Raw genomic sequence first — 24,438 nt, 5'->3', positions numbered from 1 at the left:
CGGACTGGCTGTAGCTGGCACCAGGTGTTTCCCTGTTGGGCCACCGGGGTGGGGCCTGGTTTTGGGCCCCTGGGGGTGAGTTTTTGTTACCGGGCACCGGCAATATCGGCCCCTCTGTATCAAAATCGTCCGAAACCAGCCCTCGCAAATAGCTCGGCCACACCCTCCTCTCCCCGATGGGGGGCAGCCGAGCAGTTTGCCAGGGCCAGTTTTGGTTGCCTGTCCGGCCCTGGCGGCAACAGCCCCAGAACTGCTTCTGGTCGACTGCTGATAATTCTATTACTTTGTTTGTGTTTCTTTTCTCTGACTGCAAAGTGAGAGCGTTTGTCATCTTGAACTTACTAACACTGTTGCAGGGTTGCAGGCAAATGTTAAAGGAATATGCTACAGTATGTCAATGTTTTATAACACAGATGCAAACAAAAACATATGCATGCTTTAAAAAGGAAGCATTTCTAGTATTTCAAAATAAACCTGCATCAATAGTTCACACTGGGGCTCATTATCAGTATGCAGACTGATACAGACAGTATGCTTAAATAAACAGCGCTGCAGTTGTAGGTGGAGAAATGTCACCCGTCAAAACAACAAAAAGGCAAACACCGCGGGGCTCTGCCTTTAAAAAAAAGTTAATAACACTAGTAATAGGTCTACCCAACGTAGCATGATTTATCACTCTGCTGAAAATATATTTTGAAAATTCTAACATTTTTCTCCAAATAATAGTTTTTTATTTTTGAAAATGCACACCGGCTTTTCAATTTTTGTGTGCATATATTAATTCCACGAATCAAAAGCTTCTTATTTAGTAGAATGGGCAGTACACAGGAGAGCTAATTACAGGTAGCTGGAGAGCAAGGTAGCTCACGAGCTACGCGTTGGAGAAGCCTGCTCTAATGCGATGGAGCAAATCGAATGCTGAATAATGTGGTGGTAAGTGTTGAATTCTATGAAGTCACTTGTTCATCTACTTCTGTGAAGAAAGGTGGGTTTTTTTTCAAAACTGTATCTTCATGCAGAAATAACAATAATTCACATTCAAACGATAGTTCGCTGACATGAAAACACATCTACCAGAACTGTACTGATAGTATTTGCAAAACGTCCCTCTTCCTTTTGTGCCGTTTTCTGCTCTTTACAGCTATGCAAAGTCAGGATTTGGAAAATGTCAAACATCCTAGCAAGGTGTTCTCACCCAAAATAAACCTTTATCTTCAAATATTCAAAAGTCACCTTTCCTCTTTGTTTGGATTCAGTTTGCAATGCAAGCGGTTTGTGACTTGAATGAGGGAGTCGCCCTCTGCATTCAGCAGTCTAGATGTCTCATTGGTAACTTTCTGAGCACTCACTTGGAGATTACAGCTAGGCAAAGAAGCTATAAGCAAATGTCTGTGCTTGCTAAACCCAGCCTGGATGGTGAGGGAGAACAACCCAGCCCAAACATTAGTAGATATGCTTGGATATGCTAGTTCTGCTGGGATCTTTGTGATCGCTAACTAGCAGCCTTTGTGACTCAAAGAAAAGAATGTTTAGGTTACTATGGTGTTCGAGTTATCCTAGCTTACTGAAAGCAAGTGTGAGCTAGGACTAATGTGTTTTCATTTTTGATTCACAGCAGCTGTCATCATTGGAAATTTGGAAGATCTTTAAATCAGACATCATGAATAGTTCGTTGTGAGGAACTGATTAGCAGGTATGAGCTCCTTTTCATCAGCCCCTTAAAACCTTCTTGAGGACGGGTGGGGTGAGTCTGTGTGGGTGTGTGGGGAGGGGTGGTCGCGTAGAAGGTGCCATTAAGAATGTGTGCATATTTGTGTCAGAAAATGTGATAGTATTATGTTGCTTTTGAAGGTTTAAATACTTTTCCAATTAAGAATCAAAAGAAAGTCTTTAAACTGGTAATGAAATGTGCGATTAGTAGGACCTTGCTGCCATAGTGTTTTAAAAAAGAAAATATTTAAAACTATGTCTGCTCTCTTTATGACACTGTTGTGCAATTTTCTCATTTCTTGAAATTAGGAGACTGCCTGAATGCTTGTCCTCTGTGGCAGTTAGAAATTGCAGAAATGTATTTTAGGAAATATAGAGGTTCATTTAGAGTTTGACGGGTCACCACTGTAAATGGCAGTACTCCCACCCTGCCAATTTCTTAGTTCCTTCAGTCCCTTTAAAGGTGGGAGACACGTACGGTTCGAAACAGGGGAGCCTCAGCTGGCTCCATCGTAAGAAACCTGAGTGCTCGTCCACCACTAGCTATCAGGTCATTTTAGCAGCTGCCCTATCCAATTGTGGGTGGGTCCATCTAAGTTTCACAGCCTGGGAATGTCATGTGAGTAATGGAAGTCCAAGGTGGCCAAAATCAACATTGACCCCAATACAGAGGGACAAACTCCCTGCACATCATTTTGTTTTTCAGAAACAAATATCTGCTGTGGGAGTTTCTTGAAAACAACAGAAATGTGCCACATGAGAGCTAAACAATGGTAGCCGCTTGATAATGTTCAGCGCCTTCATTGACGCCACTGCTTCAGCATCTCCACTCAAGGTACAGAGATACTTACATTTTACTTACTATTCCTTCTCATTACTGGTTAGAAACACCTACATACTGGACCACTCCTGCTCCACTAAAGCCTCAAGAGAGTTTCTTGAAAACAAACAGAAATGTGCCACATGAGAGCAAAAAAATGGTAGCCACTTGATAAAGTTCAGCACCTTCATTGACGCCACTGCATCAGCATCTCCACTCAAGGTACAGAGATACTTATATTTTACTTACTATTCCTTCTCATTACTGGTTAGAAACACCTACATACTGGACCACTCCTGCTCCACTAAAGCCTCAAGACCACAACTAAGACAATCAGCACGCACCCAGGATCTTTTCCAAATATCCACTGTGGGCAAGTTTACATGAGCCAACACGGCATCAGAACCACCAGATTATAAAGCTAGCCATTCTCCAAAAGAAGCACATCAAAAACATGACCTAGACCATCCTCATGACTTACACCACCCTGGAGGTGACCCCAAGAAATATACTCAACTGATTCTTTGTAATTAACTATGTAAAATGGCAGTAAAATACTGGATCAGGTTTGACCTTTAGAATTTAGGATCAGCCTTGCATGACACATGACACACCTACCTGATTAAGGGCCTGATTATGACTACGTCAGTCTGATGGACTGCCATAGCTATGGTGGCGGTGCGTGCACTGCCGCATCGGCAGTCCACTGCCCTGTTATGATTTGGGGAGGCAGACCACAATGGGACCGCTGATACCGGCAGGGATCTGTGATCCCTGGCAGTCTTGCGGTGATCTGAGGCCCACAATAGGCTGGTGGTGCCACTACAGCACCGCCAAGCATATTACACATTTCCCCACTGCCATAGTTTTCATGGCGGTGAGTCTGTCATGAAAAATGAGGTGGTGAGGATACTAAGGGGTCCCCACAGGGCCCCCTAGTGCCTCAGGGCATTGGGGATCCATGCATTGGGGCACATGGTGTACCCCCTGTCTGAATGCACACCCAGTTCCTGCATGGCATGGACTTAACAGCCCATGCAGTGCAGGAACTTGCTATGACGTTCCCATTGCAGTGCCTTTCCAAGGCTCACTGCCTGGGACCGCCAAAGCACGCCCGCCAGACCAGGAGAAAGCGCATAATCTGGGGGCGGTGTCAGTACAGCTTTGGCAGTGTGGCAGTGGGGCACTGACGTGAAGGCCCAATGCCACACCGCTCAAGTCGTGATCAGGCCCTACGTGGCCCGACCCTTCCAATCTCAATGCTAGTTTGACAGCTGTTATTTACTGAAGCAGTAACTAGGAAAAAGCAGAAAATACTGAAAGAACAAGGCAAGATGTTGCAAGATACAACGCTTGAGAACATCCTGAAAGAACTAGCGGCGCTGAGAACATTAACAGCTTCTACTGAAGAACCTACGGCAAAAACCTCAACGGACATCATGTCAATAAAGTTGCATCATGCTACAATCAACTCATGCCTCACGGCAATGGAAGAATAGTTGACAACAGTTGAGCACAAACTGGTAGCTGTGAAAGCCTGGGAGCAAGACCATTGGTAAATACAATCGAAAACAATCAACCTGTAAGATCGGAGTGAAAAAGACAACCTGTGATTTTCCAGTAAACAGGAAAAAGTTGAAGGAGACAGTATAATGGCCTTCAGGTTAAAATTCCTATCAGAAATTTGAAAAATAGACTTTCCACCAACAAAGAGGGGGCATAGGATCTGAACCAAGTCCAATGAAAGCAATGATGCATCACAACAAGTTATTGTGTGCTTCATACAGCATCAGCAGGCAAGGGAAGTAATTACAATGGCGAAACACCATGGTCCCTTTTTTTCGATAGTCACAGTTTTTACCAACCATGACCTTTCCCTAAAATGGCGCAAAAAAGGAAAGACATCCTACCTTCGAGACCCAGGTTTAAACAACTATGGGCGTCGTTACAATGTGGTTCGGGCCACAACCAACAGCTTGTCGGTTGCGGTCCGAACCACATCTAGTGCTGAGGTCTGAATGGCGCATTAGGATGCGTCTGGTCAGAGGCAGCAGTTGGAGGGACCAACTGATGCCTTTGGACAGGCTCATGGAGGACATCGGTTGGTTGGAAGCTCCTCATAATCCCTTAAGGACGGCAATTCCGGAGGCAAGATGGCGGCCGCTGCAGTGGCTGAGTGAGCTGGCTCCTATCTAACTCCCCGCTAAACCTCTCCCACCCTGATTCTGGGCACTTGTAATGGTAGAGAGCCATTGAGAAAAAAGGAACTTACTTCTCTGTATGTCCCCGGATGATCTGCTGTTCCAGGTCCTGGCTTTTGGGGGTCCCGCTGCCTTGTAGATTGGTGGCGTGGAAAACCTCCAGTGTTTCCTCCCCGCTTGCTCGCTGCATGTATCCCGCTCCAAAAATGCCACGAAGACCGGCACGAAAAACGTCAAAGGACGGGGGGTGCCGGTGGGCACTGGCAGCTCTTTGCAACCTACTCCAGACCAGGATGGGTGAAACCTCGATCAGAGGCTACGACGCTCTGTTTCCGCAGGGATGGCTGGGCTGCCTGGCCCCGGGGACCAACAGAGGAGAAACGGTACAGCTCGGGGGAAGCAGACGGTTCCAGCTCTGTTTAAAGCACAATCTGAGAAGAATAAACCAATACGGGACCCGGCAGCCAGCCTCAAGCAAATTATCCATGTCAGCGGTGGCTGCCTCGGTGCCGCAGGATGCTGCCGCTTAAGGTGCGGAGTCGCTGCGGGGTGGGCCTCTCAATCAGGAAGCGAATGGGGGGTCATCAGTGTGTGTTGCCTAGGCTCCTGTCGATGGGGCAGTCATTCTCCCTGGCGGCAGTGGGGAATCTGGAAGCTCAATAGACTTGTCCCTCATGGGTGTCCCTCAGGTTGCTGTGGATGGTATGGGGGCTCGACAGCAAGAAGGGTGCACTATGGGAGCTGAAGTCCTTTCCGTTGAAGGCCAGATAAAAGTGGGAATGGAACTGCCTTATACAGCTGGGGGCCCTAAACATGGGGATGAGAAACCATTAACCTCTAAGGAGGAGGAAGTCGTAGACAAATTTTACTCATTATCAGATTACTCCAACTCCTCTGGCGATGATCATCCCGGTAACAATTGGGCTGCAGATGGAAGTGACAGTAGTAGCCTACACTGGGAAGAGGAGAGTGATAAGACGCTGCTGAAACATGGCACGGAATGTAGGCTGCAAGATTCAGTTACTCTCTCGGACCAGGCTAAGGGCGCGGTGGGATCTATGACATGGGACTACTACTTCTCACCCAATCTGGAGGGGAAGGAGACTTCGGAAGGAATCCTATCAGCAGGCACGGCTGGTGGCAGTGACAAAGACCCTGAAGGAATTACGCTTTCCACAATATATCAAACCATTATGGCCCTTCGGGAGGAAACTAGAGCAGAGAGCTCCCGGACTCAATCCCAAACTTCAGAACTCGATCCGAAGGGTAGCTAAGTCATGCTCCGACTTCGCGACGAGAATGGGGAAGCTGAGATCCAGCTTTCTCAGCTAGAAGATGAATTGTCTGTGCAGAAAAATCTAGCTGAATCTATGAAATCTCTGAAGAACGACACAGTATGGAAACTGACTGATATCGAAAATCGATCGAGGAGAAACAATCTATGCATTTTGGGTGTTCCTGAGGGCAAAGAGGGTGCAGATGTCCGACAGTTCGTGATCGAACTCTTCGAGGAGGCATTCCCAGAACTCCAACATTGGGACTGGAAAATACAGCTCCAGAGGGCCCATCGATTTCCTTTTAATCCACACAAGAAGACCGGAGGACAGGCTGATAGTCGGCCATGCGCTATTCTTATTTGCCTCAATAATGTTTTGGCTAGGGAAGCCCTTTATGATCTGGCCAGACCAGATAGGAAACGGATGGGTAAGGGCTGTGATTTTTTTGTGTGGCCTGATTTCTGTCAGGCAACAGTCAAAAAAACATGGCTCCTGCGGCAATCAATGCCAGCATTTCAGGCAAAGGGAGCACAGGTCTTTTTACTAAACTGTGCTAAATTGAAGGTGATCTCCCAAGGGCGAATACATGTTTTTCAATCGGAGATACAAGCGAAGGAATTTCTATCTTCATTATAGGCTTGCAAGGGGTAACTGAAACGGATAATTTCTGTATTTTATCTGATAAGAGAAAATAAGCTGGATATTATTAACTATTGGTTTTGAGACTTTAACTTCTTTTTTTTTCTCTTTCTTATAGATCGCCCATTTTCTCTTTGATTCCTTGTTTATTCAATATGCTTGTTGTGGCTCTTTTGTCAGAATAGACTTTATGTCATGTTGAGGGGGGAGGGTTAGCTTTGTGGAGGGGGTGGAGACCTGCTCAACATCACCAGTGACAGGTGGTCCCCATGCCTCGAGAGCTGGGGGGTTGGGGAGGGATGGGTGGGAGTACTGGGGGCAGAGGGAGGGGACTCACGGGGGGAAGGGGCATGGGGTGGGGGGATGGTGGGTTGCACAACTGATGGTTAACTTGTAAATTTAGTGTGTACATCTTCATTTGATTAGGCTGATATGGAAAATATTGAATTGCATCATTTTTAAACTTGTGTACTATGCTATTAGCTCAGGGAAGGAACCGGCACATTAAAAGGATAATGGTTAGGGACAAGTTACGTTTTTGTTCTATAAATATCTGTGGACTCAATGATCGCAAAAAAAGGAATTTATTTGCCAAATTGATCAGACACATGCAGTTAGAGGTTTTATGTGTACAGGAAACTCATATAGCCTGGAGTAACCGAGATTGGCTTAGAGATACCGGTCTTGACCTATTGGCTTGTACACGTCAGGGCACCACCACACGGGAGGTAGCAATTTTTGCAAAACATGGAGCCGTAAGAAGGAGGATCAATTGGGTCGATGGGTGATTCTGGAAGCAGATATTAATGTCGCTCATTTTACAATTTGCTCCTTGTATGGTTCAAATCCAGATGACCCTGAAGTTTTGAATCACATCAGTATCGAATTAGCTGCATGGCCATCTCCGCTGATTCTCTGTGGTGATTTTAACATTCATCTAGAGAGCAGCTTTAATCTCACTGGCAATAATTTATACTCAGGCAGAAAGAGCAAGACCTTTAAAGCACTACAGGGGCTAGTCAGGGTACATGGACTAGCGGACATATGGCACAGACATAGGCCGTGGGAGTCGGGCTTCACTTTCTTCTCTGTACCACACAACAAACTGGTTTGGCTGGATTACTTCTTTGGGTCACATCAAATAGTTGAAAATGTCAGTATAGAACTATATCCAAGAATAATTTCCGATCATAATCCGTTAATAATGGAACAACCATTAAATGGGATCCCTAGAAATCCACCTACATGGACGTTTGATAGGAAACTTTTATTAGATGAAGCCTACTGTAAACACATGGCCAAATGGATCACAGATTATTTAAATATCAATAAGGGTACTGCTCCCGAAACCATAGTGTGGGACGCGTTCAAAGCCACTTTACGGGGGGAGACTCTTAGCTTTTCTCTGTACCGTCAAAAGACGGTTAAGGCAAAGAATAAGGGATGGATCGACGATCTAAGGCTTGCTGAGATTGAGCTTATAAGGAGAATCAGTGCTTCTCAAAACATAGATGAGTGTCAACATCTCATCGCGGCTATTAAATCTAAAATACACCAATATTTTGCGGAAGAGCTTGCTGCTAAGTATATACAGCACAGGTCAGATATTTATGAATTTGAGGAGAACACTGGGAAACTACTGGCTAAATGTATCTGACAGAGGGGGGCCGCAAATGGAATAAGTAGGATCTCAGATTCATTGGGTCAGACACAGGATACCCCGTCGGGAATTCTAAGCGTATTTCAAACTTTTTATCACCAGCTATACACTGCAGAAGCGGAAGCTACTATGGAAGATATATGGGAATTTTTAAATGAACAAAATACGATGAGAGTCACGCCTGAACAAAATGAGACTCTCAACACCCCAATCACCGGGGAGGAGGTTGAGACAGCAATAGTGTCCCTGGCTACGGGTAAAGCAGTTGGGCCAGATGGGATTCCCCTAGAGTTTTTTAGGACATTTCGGCAAATGCTAAGTCCTATGCTGATATCTTTATTTCAACTTGCTCAACAGTGTCAGACCCCTGAATCGTATCAGAAGACTACTATTGTAGTGTTCAAGAAAAAGGGCAAACCTGAACTTAACTCGGCATCTTACAGACCGATTACACTCATCACGGCGGAAAGTAAGATTTACTAGAAAATAATTGCCTCTAGGCTGGGCACAGTTATAACCCCTTTGGTATCTATCCGACAACATGAGTTTATCCTGGGCCGGGATACAACAGACCATGTTAAGAGAGCAATAGCCCTTTTTGACTAGGTGCAGGCCACTGGATCACCGCTTGGGATGATCCTGTTAGACACAGAGAAAGCGTTTGACAGGGTCTCTTGGCGGTTCCTTTGATCTGTTCTGCATTGGAAGGGATTTTCCAAAGAATTTATCCAAGCAGTTCAGGCACTCTATGTAACACCGGAAGCTGTAATTCGTATATCAGGACAAGTATCGCAAGCATTTAGTATTAGCAGAGGGACAAGGCAGGGGTGTCCCTGCTCCCCACTGCTATTTTCATTATATATTGACCCCTTTTTTAATAAGTTGGAAGCAGAAATTAATATCGAGCCGGTTAAGGTCAACAATATCAGTTATAAATCATTGGCATATGCCGATGATATTGCGATTTTCACAAGTAACTTAAGGCTTGCTTTTCCAGTAGTGGAAGATCTGGCGAAACAGTATGGTGCAGTTTCCGGCTATAAACTAAACGTGGATAAGATCCACTGCTAACACTCAGACAGCTCCACTCTGGCAGACATTCCGATCGTATCAGAGGCTATCTATTTGGGGGTCAGATTAACAGCAGCAGTGGAACGTATCCCGGAACTCAATATTTTACCGGTGATTCACACAGTTAGCAAATCTTTGGAGAGACTAGACCATCTACATCTAACATTACATGGCCGTTGCAACATTATCAAAATGTCTATCTTCCCAAAATTCTTCTTTTTTTTTCGGACAATCCCACTGGCATTTCCATCATTCTGTATCCCAAAAATCGAAAGGGCTTGTTTTGGGTTCTTATGGGGCTATCGGTGGCCTAGAAGGGCAATTAAGTGGATGACTCTTCCCCGACTAAGGGGGGGCTGGGGGTTGCCAAATTTTCTATTATATCATTGGGCAGCACTACTGCAGCATATGGGAGTATTAGTGACCGGAAATATGGTGAGGTCAGCGGCTGTTAGCCCCACCATATATGAAATGTTACTAGGAGACGAAGCTAGGCAAAGGCTAGTTAAAATTCGGAAACCAAGCTACTACAAAAAGACAAAATTCTAAATAATACAATCGGCTTATTTAATTTGGAGGAAAATTCGATGAAGATTTACGATATCCAACCTTTATGCATATACCCCTCTATCGGCAAGTGGTCTCCTACCACCTATATTCCAGGATAGAATCACATTTAGCTGGGGTAATGCAGGAATCACTGTCTTAGGGGATTTATGCCATGAAGGGCAATTAGGTTCATTTATGTTCTTACAAGAGAAGTTTGGTTTTTGTAGGAAGGACTTTTTACAGATTCTGAGTTTTGTAGGCTCTGGCTCGCAAGGGGCAAACAGCAACCTGTACTCTATTGGTCTAATTGAACTGCTGCGGAGACAATCACGGATTGGAGTAATTACCAGGCATTACTGGCAGAGCTCCCAGATGATTTAACATCTCAAAATGCTAGCTGCGAGAGGAGGCTAGGTAAAACAGGGATAAATATGGAGACATCACTGGAACTAGCCAATCATGTGCTTATATTTGGAAGTTTGAAAACGCAGCATTTTATGTCTGCTTTTGACCTATATTACACCCCCACCAAGACTTCTCAGTGGGCTAGCAACTTGGGAAGTTCATGTAGCAGATGAGGGCTTTGGGGAGCAGACACTCTACACATGTTTTTTACCTGCCCTGGGCTGGCACTTTTCTTGAAGGATGTAAATTACTTCCTGAATTTGATTCTTGCTACCCCCATAACATTTACTCCTGAATTGATAAACCTTGGGGTAGAGAGCGACAAGGGGGGAGAACTTCGTGGTAGGGCAGAGATTAGCTTTCTTTTCATTGCTATGGGTGTTTTAAGACTATGCATAACATCTCAGTGGATTAGTCCAGATGCTCTGACATTCATCAATTGGAGATACAGGATGCTAGCGCTATACAACATGGAATCCTCTGTTTATAAAATGCGGAGGCTAAGGAGACGAGTATGGGGGCTAAAAATCTGGTCTCCCATTACTAGCTGGTTCAAAAATACTGTGTAGTTTGAAATTTATCTCCTTTCACCTATTTATCGCTCTTTTGTCCTTGTTTTTTTCTTTCCCATTTTTTCCATTTTTCTTTTTTTCTCTATGTTTCCTTACTGTCAAATAATGAACTGCAAATTACCATCTATACCAAAACTCAATATGCATTTCTGACATGTAAATGAAGTTGTACTCACTGTGATAATTGATTTTTGAAAATTAATTAATTAAATAAATAAATAAATAAAAATAAATAAAAAAAACAGGATGGACGGGATTATGCTGTCAGTTTCCACCAGCCGGAAAGACAGACATGGAAAGGCTGTCGGAAAGTGACATTGGGGACCCTAGCAGGGCCCCGTGCGCCCTGGCCCTCCACATCTCGCACTTGGGGGACACCTATAGTGACCCACTGAAAATCCCTGCACTGTGTGGCAGGCACCATGAGGTGCCTGCCACAGGGTGCAGGTATTTTCACATACTTCAATTTCTCAATTGGAGCTTGTGCTGCGGGCAGTGCCGCCTGCGGCACAAGTCCCATAGAGAAATGGAAGTTTGCGGCCGCACCATGTGCGGTCAGATCGTATTCAGGTGTGCGGAACCACCGACCTATGGTCGAGCAGTTCCCTCACGGAAACTATGTCAGTTGGAGACAACTCTAACCAACATCGTAATCAGGGCCCATATAATCTATTTGGCCTCCTATACTGAACACGGATGTTAATCACTATAGAAGGATGCACTCAAAAGTTTGATGACCCTTGTTAGCTGGAACAAATTCTTGATAGCCTGTTTGATGCAGACAACTACAACATCAGAAGCCCTGGTAATAAGTAGGACACAAATTAAAGATAGGATGGCATGATCACCCTCTAGAGAAACAAACTTGAGGAAGTCATGAGAAACTGTTTGAGTGGACCAAAAGCCAACCGGACAGGTTGGCCACTATCCACAAGAGAGGAATCCAGGTCACCTTTAAAATCCAACTAAATACTACAACGCCTGCAGATACCTTTAATTTGTCATACTATACAAATAGAGGGTGACAAAAAAGGAGAATTCCATTGTCTTTGGACACTACAACAATCCCCAACATGCCATTCTAGTTTGGGACTGCGAGGAACCTCGAGGTTGGACAGTTAAATTTATGATAATATATGATTTACATGAGGTTGACATTACATAGTAGTGTCAAGGCAGGGTGTGAGCCACTACGGATGCTAATATTTTTATACCCCTGTTATGCCATTGCTATGATGAAAGCCACAAACAAACTACCATACTCTCGCTAAATGTAAATGGTCCAACCAACTACATTGAGTGCAAAAAATATATTATAATTCCTGAGAAAAGCACTCCCAGATGTGGCTCTTATCCATGAGACTTGTCGCTCTGAAAATCAGAGGGAAATATTAAGGACCACACCGCCAAATTCATAATCAGGCCCTTAATCATCCTACTATGTCCAGTGTTCAATGCAATTAGTGAAAAGTCATAAACGCCAACAGAGGTGCTCAAAGTAAGAATAGTAATTATAGTCGAACAAAGACCCCATAATTGTGAAATATATTGTCTCATATCCCTACTGAACACATACCTTAAAATTTATATTAGCTAATAGGTTAAAATAGGTCCTAGGTTTTGTACCGCATTACTACTCTGCTGACCACGTTAGAACTTTTGTCCACATCATATGGCAAGTATATAGATTTCATTAGATACTGAAAAGGTCTTCAATTTGGTAGACTAGGGATATCTATTTAGGATGGTATAAGAAATATTGTGATACAAAAAATATTGTGTTGAGAACAGGAATGTTTAACTTAACAATATTATTTTAAGTTTTGTTTTAATTAACATTGTCAAAAATATTGTTAGAAAAAAAATCATTGTATATAACATAGTTTTTATGTGTTATTGTATATGTATTTGGCCATGGTGTATTATCTTTTAGTTGTTTTGTAATTTTTTATTAGTTTGTTTTATAAATAATAAAAAAAAATGTATGTAAGCTTTCTAATATTGTTTTTATTTTAGTAATGAATATATTTAATGTGTATGTTATTATGTAATAGGACAAGAATGTTGGGGTTTTAGGGGATAAGGCTGGGGTGATCATTAAGATGTGAACATTATAATTTGATATTATGTTACATTTTTATAAATATGCAAATTTTTTATTTTACATTTTGTAAATTTCTTTTTTTATTATTATAAGTGAAAACGTTTTTAAAACACCATTATTAAACATTTAAATGTTTAGAAAATGTGCTAAATTAAATTAAACTAAATGTAAATTTGTGTGTTCTTAATGAAATTTTATAAAAGTTTTTCTAGTTAATTTCAAGAATATTTAGAAACCAATAACATTAAATCTTTTTTTATTGTGGAATGTAAATATTAATGTCATTTATTTCAATTTCTTTATTTAAACAAATATAATTGTTGATTTTTTTAAATACATTATATATGTTTTCATTAGAAATATGGAATATTTTATTTTTATTGACTACATGTGAATAATATAGAACTTGATATTTATTTAAAATGTTAATATTACATTTCTAAATTATATTTTGTATGTTAATTCTTTTTATGAACTTTTCACTATATGGATGATAGTTAATATATTTATAAAATTTGATATTCATGTTTTTATTTTATAGGCATTATAATTAAATAATAAACAACTGTTTCTACTAATAACACATTAAGACCCTCATTTTGATGTTGGTCGGAGGCTTTCTGACCGGCATCTTCGGTTTTACTTTCAATCGCCGTATTACAATGAGGGCGGTCAGTAGTGAAACCGGCTGGTCATTCTGGCTGGCTTTCAAAAGGCTCCTCAAGGAGCCCGTTGGCCAGTCAGAACCGGCACGTAATCCGTTATGGACAGTGTTTCCGCCATCGGGATTAACATGTTGGTTTCCCACAGGATTTACTTGTCGGGCTTTCCGACATGAAAAGACTGTCGGAAAGCATCTTGGGCTCCCTAGCAAAAGGGGCATATGGTGCCCCCCATCAATCCCTGCACCGAGTGGCAGGCACCGTGTTGTGCCTGCCACTTGGTGCAGGGATTAACAAAACCTCCCATTTCTCTATAGGAGCTTGAGCTGAGTCTGGTTTACGACAGCAGCACAATCTCACACAGAGAAATGGGAGCTTGTGAGCGCACCATGTGTGGTGACATTGTAATAACGGTGTCGGGACTGCTGACTGGAGGTCAGTCGTCCCGAGACTGCAACGTCTGCCCAACATTGTAATCAGGCCCTCAATATATAGTTATTTGTTATAACATAGGTAACTGGGAATATCATTTATATATTTTTTCAGATTTTTACTGAATATAATACCGAGTACAATGCTAGTACACGCTGATGGACTCAGGTTGCTCGGAGACCCATTGAAGTCAATGGGAGCCTGTTGTACGTCGCATACATAGGCTTCCATCATGAAAAAAGTATGTCGCTGAAAAGCACACCCCCTGTCATGGCTACGTGTTGATATTCCCCACAACATACATGCATGTGTAAGGGGGACCTTGGGTCCCCCGTGACCGAGTCGTAGGGCTATGTGTGAAGGGGGGCCTGCTACAGCCCCCCGGAGTCCCCTTCCCGAAGCTTTTTTGAGTCGGAGGCTCCGAGTCAATCCGGCTTCTCGACGCGCGCATCGTACTTGGTCGCTCGGAAATCAGACCCATTGCGCTGCACGATTCGGCCATGTTGTAGTCATCCGGAGGGCTTTACTGATGGACACGAGTCGCTTGGAGCGTGAGGTGATATTCACATCATACGAGCGAGCAGGACAAGTTGGTCGGAAATCGCGCTCGCGGCTCTGACTCGCTTCGGACGGATGCCGTCAGGACGCCTTCCAAACAAGATCAGAATCGGGCCCTTAATGTTAAATGTATAGAATTTTTTATTTACTACCAATGTGCTATATAAGTAATGTTTTTTTAAATATTTTTAAAAAAAGCATTATATTTGACTACGGAGCATGTATAGCGTATCTCACCACCACCACCAGCTTCTCAAATTTGGTTTGAATTGGAGTGGGAATAGTAAATCAGACCCCTTTAGTGACCAATAACTTTCTCAAAATGGTTTAGATTGGAGCGGGGAACAGTAAATGTAACCCTTTTAGTGCCCAACACCTTCACCAAAATAGTTTAGAATGGAGTGGAAATAGTAAGTCTAACGCCTTTAGCATCTAACACCTTTCCCAAAATGGTTTAGATTACAGTGGGAATAGTAAATATCACCCTTTTAGTGTCCAACACCGTCCCCAAAATGGTTTACATTGGAGTGGGAATAGTAAATCTAACTATTCTAGTGTCCAATACCTGTTTTTAAAAACGAGTTTTCCAAGAAGCAGGAGAAGTTAATGGAATTTTATTAGTAGTCAAGATTTTCTGAACAATGGTCCACATAGAAATTTTCTATGCAAGGTTAATAATTACATATTTATTATAATAAAGGTATTTAACGCCGTTTGTAATGTTTATTTATATTTTTTCATATTTATTTAATGTATATATTTAAATTGTTTAACATATATTTGCTGTAGTACAAAACAATTTTCGCAGTGATATATAAGCAATATTTTAATAAAATGTTATTATTAAATAAAGAATGTAAATTATTGTTAAACAGTCTTGCATGTTTTACATTTTTCCGTATTATTTCCCTTTGAGTTACATTTATTTTTAAATATAAATACAGTGGTTTCAAATACTTTTTTGAAAATAATTGTTACATAACGTGTTCAGTATATATTAAATAACAGTATATTTATTTATAGTAATATTTAATTTATACTTTAACATTTTGTTTAAAAAATTCCAACCCTTTATTTACTTGCTTCAGATTATTTATATATTTTGCAGGATTTAATAAAACTGTTAAACATTTGGCCATTAAATTCCCATTCTTTTCCATGGTGAGAGAGGCTTTTTATTAGTTTCATTGAGCATTCATTTTTTGTATTGTTTTTTTACAGTTGACATCCATTTTGTACTCTATTTGTCTCATTTTTAGTCCATTTTCCTGGAAGTAAGGGGCCTATTAGGATGGCGGGCAGACCTGATTCCGCCCGCCAATCTTGCGGTGTTGGGACCGGCCGCCAGACTTGCGGCGGTCCCGTACCGTGAATGAGGATGCGACTGCCACCCTGCCGGTCGCATTCTGCATTTTAACATTGCGGCTAGTGAGAAGAGCCAGTCCTAAATCCAAGCGCTGTGTTCCCACGTACATATATACATTTTTATTTAACAATCTTATTTGAAAATTTAGTTTTATATATTTTTTGCCCAATGTATACAAATAATATGTTCATTATTTATTTTTAAAAAATTGTTATGCTTATTTGGATTATGCTTTTGATTTTATTGGGTCTTTCTGTAGGTTATTATTTATTTCATAATAGAGTGTTGGCTATAGATTGTAAGTAGTGTACTCTTTTGTTGTTAATAAACAGTTTTGCTTTACATTGTAGCATCTGAGGTTGTTTTAAGTTTCATTTGGGTTATTGATTGTTCCATTTGTAGTTGTAGGTAGCTTTGTTCTTTTTGTATGCTTTCTATAAATTTACATTGGTTGGATTCTGCCTAGTGTGGATTGGAAGGCATAGTGACATCCTTCTACTGCATTGTTGATTTTGGCTTATTAAGCAATTGTGCTTTGATATACACATGGTATTTGTAATTTGGGAAGACATCAGTGTCCAGAGTGATGCAGTCTGCCAACCCAATTGTCTTCAAAATAATCCACTAAGGGGCTGCGTTTATGTTTGTTTTGTTTGTAGAAAGGATTTTCTATAAGTAGCCTGCAGCCATTTTAATTCTGCCCTTTCTCCACCAGTCAGCTGCACCTCTGTACAGAGAGGCTAGACAGGGTGTTTTTTTTGGGGGGAAGGGCCTGCATCACCATTGTGCATCGTCCCCAGAGGAGGTAATGACTGAAGCATGTGCCCGGGCGGCCCAGGGCTCTTTACCATTTTCCACTCTTTGCACTAGGATTCACTGGAAATTTCAGTGGATGAGGAGCAGGGAGAGGCTTTGCTCAGCACAGTGCAGTATAGTCCAGTACTGCATTGCATTGCAAACAAAAGGAGAACCATAAGGGAACTTAGGGCGACCTAGGACACATGATCTAGAGCTGCTTTAGCATAACTTTGCTTTCTCTCATGTCAGCTGCTTTAGGTTACGAGTAGCTGTGTCACCCTTCTGACTTTCTATCTCACGACTGGATGCCAACCTGTCTGGTCATCATTAGATCATCATTGGATGTGACCCAGCTCCAGTTCTGAAGACTAATTTAAGATCACTTCAAGGATGAACGGTTAAGCAGAGTGAAAAGCGTGAGCTCTTGAATCATATTGACCTACACTTGTGTGCCTTTTGCTTTCTCGCCCTAAGTGTGCCAAGTATTCCCAGACATAGGTCCTGGGCTCACTGTGCCACTGGATTCAAGCTAGCCTGGCTGATGAGAGGTAATACCCCAAAATCGGTCCCAGGATGCTTGTATCCGGTCCAGGGGGACCTGGCTTGGCAGTTCGAACTGGACTGTTCCCATGAGGAGCAGGGTCATGACTGATTTACATATGGCTGGGTCTTACTGGGGTGGCTGGTAAGCAAAGGAACAATGGATTTAAGTCAGATCTCTTGACTGGGGGTGAATGTTTGATTTGTTCCTCATTCCAACCTTCATGTGTGTGTCTTTTGCTACACTCTTATCTATACACTGATCCACATTGCTTCTTTTACTCCATTACTTAACTCCTATTTACTTGCCATTTTAATCCAGCTTAAGAGCTCTTCAAGGGAAGCAGCACTTTGAACGTTCCAAGGTAGCCCCAATGACATCTCAATCTATAGGTGGAAGTGATAATTCATGTGGTGATGAATGCATACTTCGTCGATTATCAGCTTACTTGGGCTCTACTCATGAATTTTCTACTGTAGCACATGCAGCCACCACTACATCTGCTGGTTCCAATATGAGTTCCGGCATCAGTCTATACTGCCAACAGTTAATGAGAGGAGTGCAGTGCAAGGGTTCCTCAAGTTTAAGCTAATCTCGCCTATTCCGGATCAGCCGTGATGGGTAAAGCACAAAATTTGAGCCAATGCACCCGCCCAATGCAATTCTTCTTCTTGAAGCCAGCATTGAGAGTCATCAGTAAAAAGATTTGAATTGGCAGAAATCTGTCAGCCCAAGCCTTCCACAGTGGCAGCCGACACAATTAAGAGGTGGTAGGGCAAGTCAGGGAGATACAGAGGAGCGTGTAAGGGGGAACGCACGGGGTAATAACTTAAAAAAGAAACAAAACGCTTACCTTAACCTGATGGATGCCTCTAGCATTGCATCGCACCTTGGTGAACTTCCTTGTCCGAGCAGGCATTAGGACAGCATCACAGACTCCCTGTGTAATTCCCGCGCTGCTCTGCTATGAGAGCAGCATGGGGATTGGCCTAAGCAGGCTAAGAAGATGCTCCACTCAGGTCAGGGAGTCTGTGCGGTTTCTCTAGCCCAGCTGTTCAATGGCCAAACACACATGTGCACTCGGAAGTGCACATTGCACTCCTCCTCCTCCCTTCCATGCCTCGGCCCGCCCCTCCGTGCATATGCTGACTTAGAGCCAGCAAGTGAAAAATGAAACAATAGAAAAATATTGTTTAATTTTCACTTGCTGGCTCTGAGCCAGTGGGGTGACGCTCCTCTGCCATTGCGGAGGAGCCGCCCCTAGCCTTTCAAGTGGTGACACATGTGATGCACCCCACTCTTCTGCCTGGGCTGCAGAACCCAACCTAACTTTGTCTTCTGACATTGATCCCCCGCTAAAACAAAAAAAGCACCCTTCTTCAACAAGGACAAGACCTAGGGGGAAGCAGTCCACTTTTCTGTCCACCTCCCTTGACCTTCCTGGATGCAACTATTTAGGTGCACCTGTATTCGAAGAGTCTCAGTGCTCTAACATGACTGCTATCTTAGATGCAAGCCTTTGACCTATACACGAGCGTTTGGGAGCCATAGAAGCCTAGGTTTCTAGACTGAGGGCAGTGCCTCCAACCACCCAGTCAATGCACCCCAGTCCTATCCAGTCCACAGCCTAGTCTATTGTGCCTCACCCTTAAACCTAGAGCCACACTTTCCTTCATGCAACCATGTACCGCTCTAAGTTCTTCTAATTTACAAACTGTGGTGGTTGGAGGGGAGTTGGGCAGTAAGGGGGACCCCACCCATGTCCATTCTACCCCCGCCAATCACCTCAGCTTAGCTAAGGCTGGAGCCCATAATCCCCCTCTTAGGACAAGGACTGGTTCATCTATTTGCTTTGCGGGTGGGAGGGGGAGAGACTGTGATGGTGCTGCGGCTGCAGCCAACTCATGTGAGGTCCTCCATCAGCACTACATTTTCCCCCCAAAGCCTGCCCCTATGTTGCAGTCCTGGCCAGCTTCCCAATGTTACCTCCTAATGGGCTGGAATCCTTTGACCAACTTAAAAACAAAGTCCTACACTGGCTCCATAGAACCTTACATTTTTCTCTGGCAGTGGCCTACAGCATTTTTATGACCCATAGAGTTGCTTGGGTGGAACCCATTCCTAAATGTTTTGCTGGTGATAGTGTTATCATCATATTTTGGTGAGTCGGTGTTGTTAAGGAAATTGTGTCTTCCAGCGGTAAGTTTTCCATCCGCTGAGGGAAAATTAAGTTTCTCCCATTGGTTTCTTTATACCACCTCCTTAGCAAAGGGACATGGAGGGTTTTGTTAGGCATTTTAATCCCTCTCCTCCTATTTCTACTGCTAAGCAGTTTGCAGCACTTAAACAATTTCCAGACGACTGACTCTCATCAACTATCCAATTTCTCCCAACCCTTTGGTTACCTAGCCTATGCTACAACCAGCAATCTAGCCCCTTCCCTAGCAGGTCCTGCCAGGAAGCTGCCAGGTGCCTTAATAAAAATTAGGAGCATGACCTCACATCCAGTAGGAGTAGCTAGAAAGTTGCACAGCACATTTGTTACAATCCCTAAGGTGAAATTAGCACCCCAAGTACTACCATCAGGTGTCTCTACTACCACTCCTGGGGTGGAATCCCCACCCCAGGCAGTAAAGCCCCCTAGCCTGGTCCATGGCCTTCACAAGGACATTCTTTTAGAAACAATTATCCTGGCATCAACCAACAAGTTTTCTTCCATCTCCTGTGTCGAACCATCAGTATTGACTAGTGAGGTTCCTTGCCCAAATGACCTCCCTCGCTTTGATAATTTATCAATTTTGAGCTGGGACATAGCAAGGATCCATTCTAAATTAAGTAATAGCGAGTGAAACACTTTATTGATGGGCATGAAATATGCATCTTTAAGGAAACATGGGCTAGAAAAAATGTTTTGAGATGGGGTTTAAAAACTTCTTTATCAGTAGCAGTAGTGTCAGCAGCAGGCAGAGCATCGGGTCCTCTATTACTACAGCTGAAAATCACTCTGCTATGTTGTTACCTAGCTGGACACTAGGTACAGTGATATCTTTGGTTTACTATTCACTCAGGCAACTGGCAGGCCTGTGTTTGTAATTAACATCTACAATAGAAGCGTAAGCTTCTAGAATTGCTCTCCCACTCTGAACCATGAAATTAAGAATTGTTGTGCTACACTAACGCTTAATATGCAATTATTGCAGGTGAGCTCTATTTAACCTATGAGCCTTTAGGCATCACACAGGATCTAACAGCCTCCAAAGATATTTTCTGGGGTATGCCTGAGTTATCTGCCCACCCAAAAAGCAATTATCAATGTCGGCTTTGGAAATGGCTGACCTACCTCAGGTGTCTAAGGAATCTACACCCTAGCGGGTTAGGTTAAGGCTCTGCTATCTGCAAATGACATTCTGCTAACCCTTTCTGATCCAGCATCATCTATTACACACTTCACACACTTAATCTTGGACGTTTCCACATTTTCCGGCTACTGCATCATTGGGGAAAATAGCCCTATCTTTGAATAAAACAGCCACATCAGTCACCTTGCGGCTTCACCCGTTCAAATGGAAAGCATCCAGCCTTAAATATCTAGGAACTCTAATAAACAGGGGGGCCTCAGGAAGACAACCAAAACCCCTTGATACATAAAATAAACCTATAAATATCCAGACGGTCAGCCTTAAAACGCGTCCTTTTGGGGTAGATCCCCAAATTATGAAGATGAATGCAGCTCCATGGGTGAACTACCTATTCAGGATGCTACCTTTAGTAAAACCCAAGAGAACTGAGGCACATGATAAAACTCTGCAAGTGGGGAGGAAAAAATGACAAACTGCATTCAAGTACTGAAATGGGGAGACTACGGCTACCAAACAAGGAGTTGTATTGGATATCTTTTCAACTGGAGCTGCTGAGGTACAGGATACATGGAACTCTTGAAAAACCAAGATGGGTACATGTTGAAGTCAAGCTTTTAGGTGGGATATGAAGTATCAGCACACTATAGTTCAAGGACAAAAATGGCATCATCCAATCCCACCCAATCCTATGCGCCACACGTCGCACCGTCTTCATCATGCACTACTTATAGGAACCCCTTTGGGGCAATAACGAGATAGGCAACCAAGAGGCATTATGGATGAAATTTAGACACAAATGCGTACGCCCCATAGACCAACTACTGACTGAGGGAAGGCTAATGGCATTTGATGAGGCCCAAATCTCGTATAAACTCCACAGGACTTACTCCTGAAGATACTAGAAGATATGCCACTTTGTAAGAACAACCCTAGGTCCTCAACTGGTGACACTTTCAAAATCCCCTCTCTTACATTATTAAGGGGTCCAGGGGACCTTTTAAGGAGTGGTCTCTGTAAGATTCAATACCTTTATAAACAATGTTTACTTAAAACCAATCCAGCATCAAAACCTGGTGATCAGACCAACTACTCATGCCGTATACTGATAAGCACAGGGCACAGCTTTTCCAAACTCATGAGAAACACGTCAGAGAATCCAGGCTTAAACTAAGGTATTATACACTCATACATAAATGTAATTGGACATCCCACAAACCAGCAACGGCAGAATATTGTCCTTCCCCTATGCTGAAGATGTAAGCAGTCAGATGGGAACACATTCCGCATAGTCTGTGACTGGTACTAGGTATGTAGGTTCTTGCAAAAGACAGCACAATTCATGGGAGGTATGACTGGTCGGGCAATTCTTTCACATGATGTTACGTCAATTCCCGAAATCAGCCCTCAGTTGGTTTGCCACGGCTCTAACTGTGGCCAAAATGGGTACATGCTTACAGATTAGTTGTTCAGTTCAGTGAAGCTAGAAAGTCTCTTGGTACTGAAAAGTGCAATCAAATGTTAATACAGAAGAACTCCTCCTGAAGGGAGACCTTGAGCCTTCCTCTCAGTCTAATACATAAAACCCTAGGAATTTGCGTATATATTTTACTCTAATTATTTTGCACTGCCCAGGTCAAGGGTTCCAATGTCCAGCTTGTCCTAATTTGATAAATCCTTCGCTACTCCAAACTGGACATCTGGAAGAGTTAACAATTGCCCTTCTCATTGCATGCGTAGATTATTTCAACAACATTTACACATCTCCCCAATAACCTGATTGCCAAGCTACAAAGTCTATACAACCAGGAAGCCACAAATGTCAAGACTAGCTGTAAATAATTTAAGAACTAAGAGGAACTGTATATGGCCTGTTTATTTCTTATGCGAGAGTATCAGTGAAAACTGTAAGAAATTGGATTGTTATTTGGGCTGGATGACTACTCACCAAAGGAATAATCACAACTCTTTTGAGGGTGAACCTCAAAGTCACTAAATTATTCTGGACTCAACACCTTGGTGGATATGACTCAGAGCAGACAGACTTAACTCGGGGCAATGTGTAGGAATATTTATGCAGTACCAAATCAGTAATAAAGTGGAAATTCAACACTATAAAAATTTCAAATCAAATGAGAAAAAACGAACATGTATCAAACGAAATTAAAACAAAATGATAAAAATCCAATAAAGGGACCTGGAGATATGAGTTTTTGAAGTTTGAAGTAGGAATAGCACTAGGAAGCATAAAGTGCCATTGATAGCCAATGATGATGGTAGACAAGGACCCTTGGTGCAATTTGATGCTGACTGCGATGGAATCGCTGGTCAAATATACCAGCAAGGTTCATCCTTGTCAAAGATTTAATTTTCTGATTTTAGTCCTCTTTGTCCCAATCCACCAGAGGATTACACTTCCAAAGCTCACCAGGACCTCAGTGAAGCCACTTAAATATTCAGAGGTTCTCAAGCAGAGGCCAAATAGCAGGGGCCAGTCCAGTTCAAGTTGCCACTGATTAGCTGGGCAGTTGCAGCAAAAGGCTTCTTGTAGCTTTCTGTCTCCCTGTTGCTTTGACAGAAGGCCAGCTTTATAGCCCTTGGAATCCTCTTCTTCTTCCTAGATACAAGTTAGAGTAGGTTCAGTCCTTTCAGGGCCCTTCTCAGGTCACAGACAGCAGGTTCAGTCCTCTTCTGATCTTCCTAAGGTATAGCACTGTTCTGAAGTGGGTATCTGAAGGTGCAACATTTATATCTGGAATAAGGTAGTGGATGGGAATGAGTTATGGATGCGTCCTAACAAATGGAGTAAATGTTCTCAGGGCAGCCCTACCCAATTTCAGCACTTTCAAGATGGCAGAAGTCTTCAGCCATACTAAACTTGGTCTCTGCAGGTTTTTTAAAAAAAAAAAATTTTTTTATTTCAGCTTGGAAACAAAAACATAACACATAGCTTTTTTTTGCTTGCCATTAACTTTGACATCTGTTACATCTATTACAGCCATCATTTCCTATATGTCATCTAGACATACCTAACCCCACCCTGAGAATAAAACGAGCCCATGGATCTCACTACTACACGAAAAAACCATACAATTACTACAAATAATACAAATAATAACAGTAGTAGACATAAGAAATGGCTTACCACAGCCCAATTGTTATAGCATTTAGCTTTCCATCCATTGTGTAAATGGGGCCCATATTTGTGTGCCCCTTTCCCGTCTTCTCCTGCCCCCCCTCATAAACACAACTAACTCCAAATTATGGAGGGCTAAGATCCTTGCTCTCCAATTCACAAAAGTTGGGGCAGCAGAGCTTATCCATTCCGATGTAATACATAGTCTTATTTGCGACATTGCAATGAATATTAATGCAGTAATATGACTCGCTCTATCCATTCATTTATCAGTCTCACACCCCAATATCACTAATTCTGCTGACAAAACCAAGGGAATTTTAAGGCTTATATTAATGAATGTTTGTACATCTTGGAGAAACTGGGCCAGTTTGGGGCAAGTGAAGAACATGTGAACATCATTAGCTGCTATTAAACCACATCTCGGGCAGATGTGGCCCCCCTGCCTCCCCATTTACATATTTTGGCTGGGGTATAATAAAGATCGTATAGGGCCATATAACTTTGTGAGCGAAGGCTCCCCGAAATTAAAACTTTGCTAGAAAGTTCTAAAGCTTGGACAATATCAATATCAGGCTTAC

The 24,438-nt window shown here is 42.6% G+C and overlaps 1 protein-coding gene across 1 annotated transcript in view; it reads right to left on the bottom strand.

Annotated features, from left to right (window-relative positions):
- Positions 1–24,438, bottom strand: part of TTLL7 (tubulin tyrosine ligase like 7) — a 925,222-nt gene that overhangs the window by 202,764 nt on the left and 698,020 nt on the right. The window lies entirely within an intron of this gene.

This window comes from Triturus cristatus, chromosome 4_2 (assembly GCF_964204655.1).
Source record: "Triturus cristatus chromosome 4_2, aTriCri1.1, whole genome shotgun sequence".
Classification (NCBI taxonomy): domain Eukaryota; kingdom Metazoa; phylum Chordata; class Amphibia; order Caudata; family Salamandridae; genus Triturus; species Triturus cristatus.
Note: the sequence above shows the minus strand (reverse complement) of the source record. Positions and strands in the feature narration are given on the sequence as shown.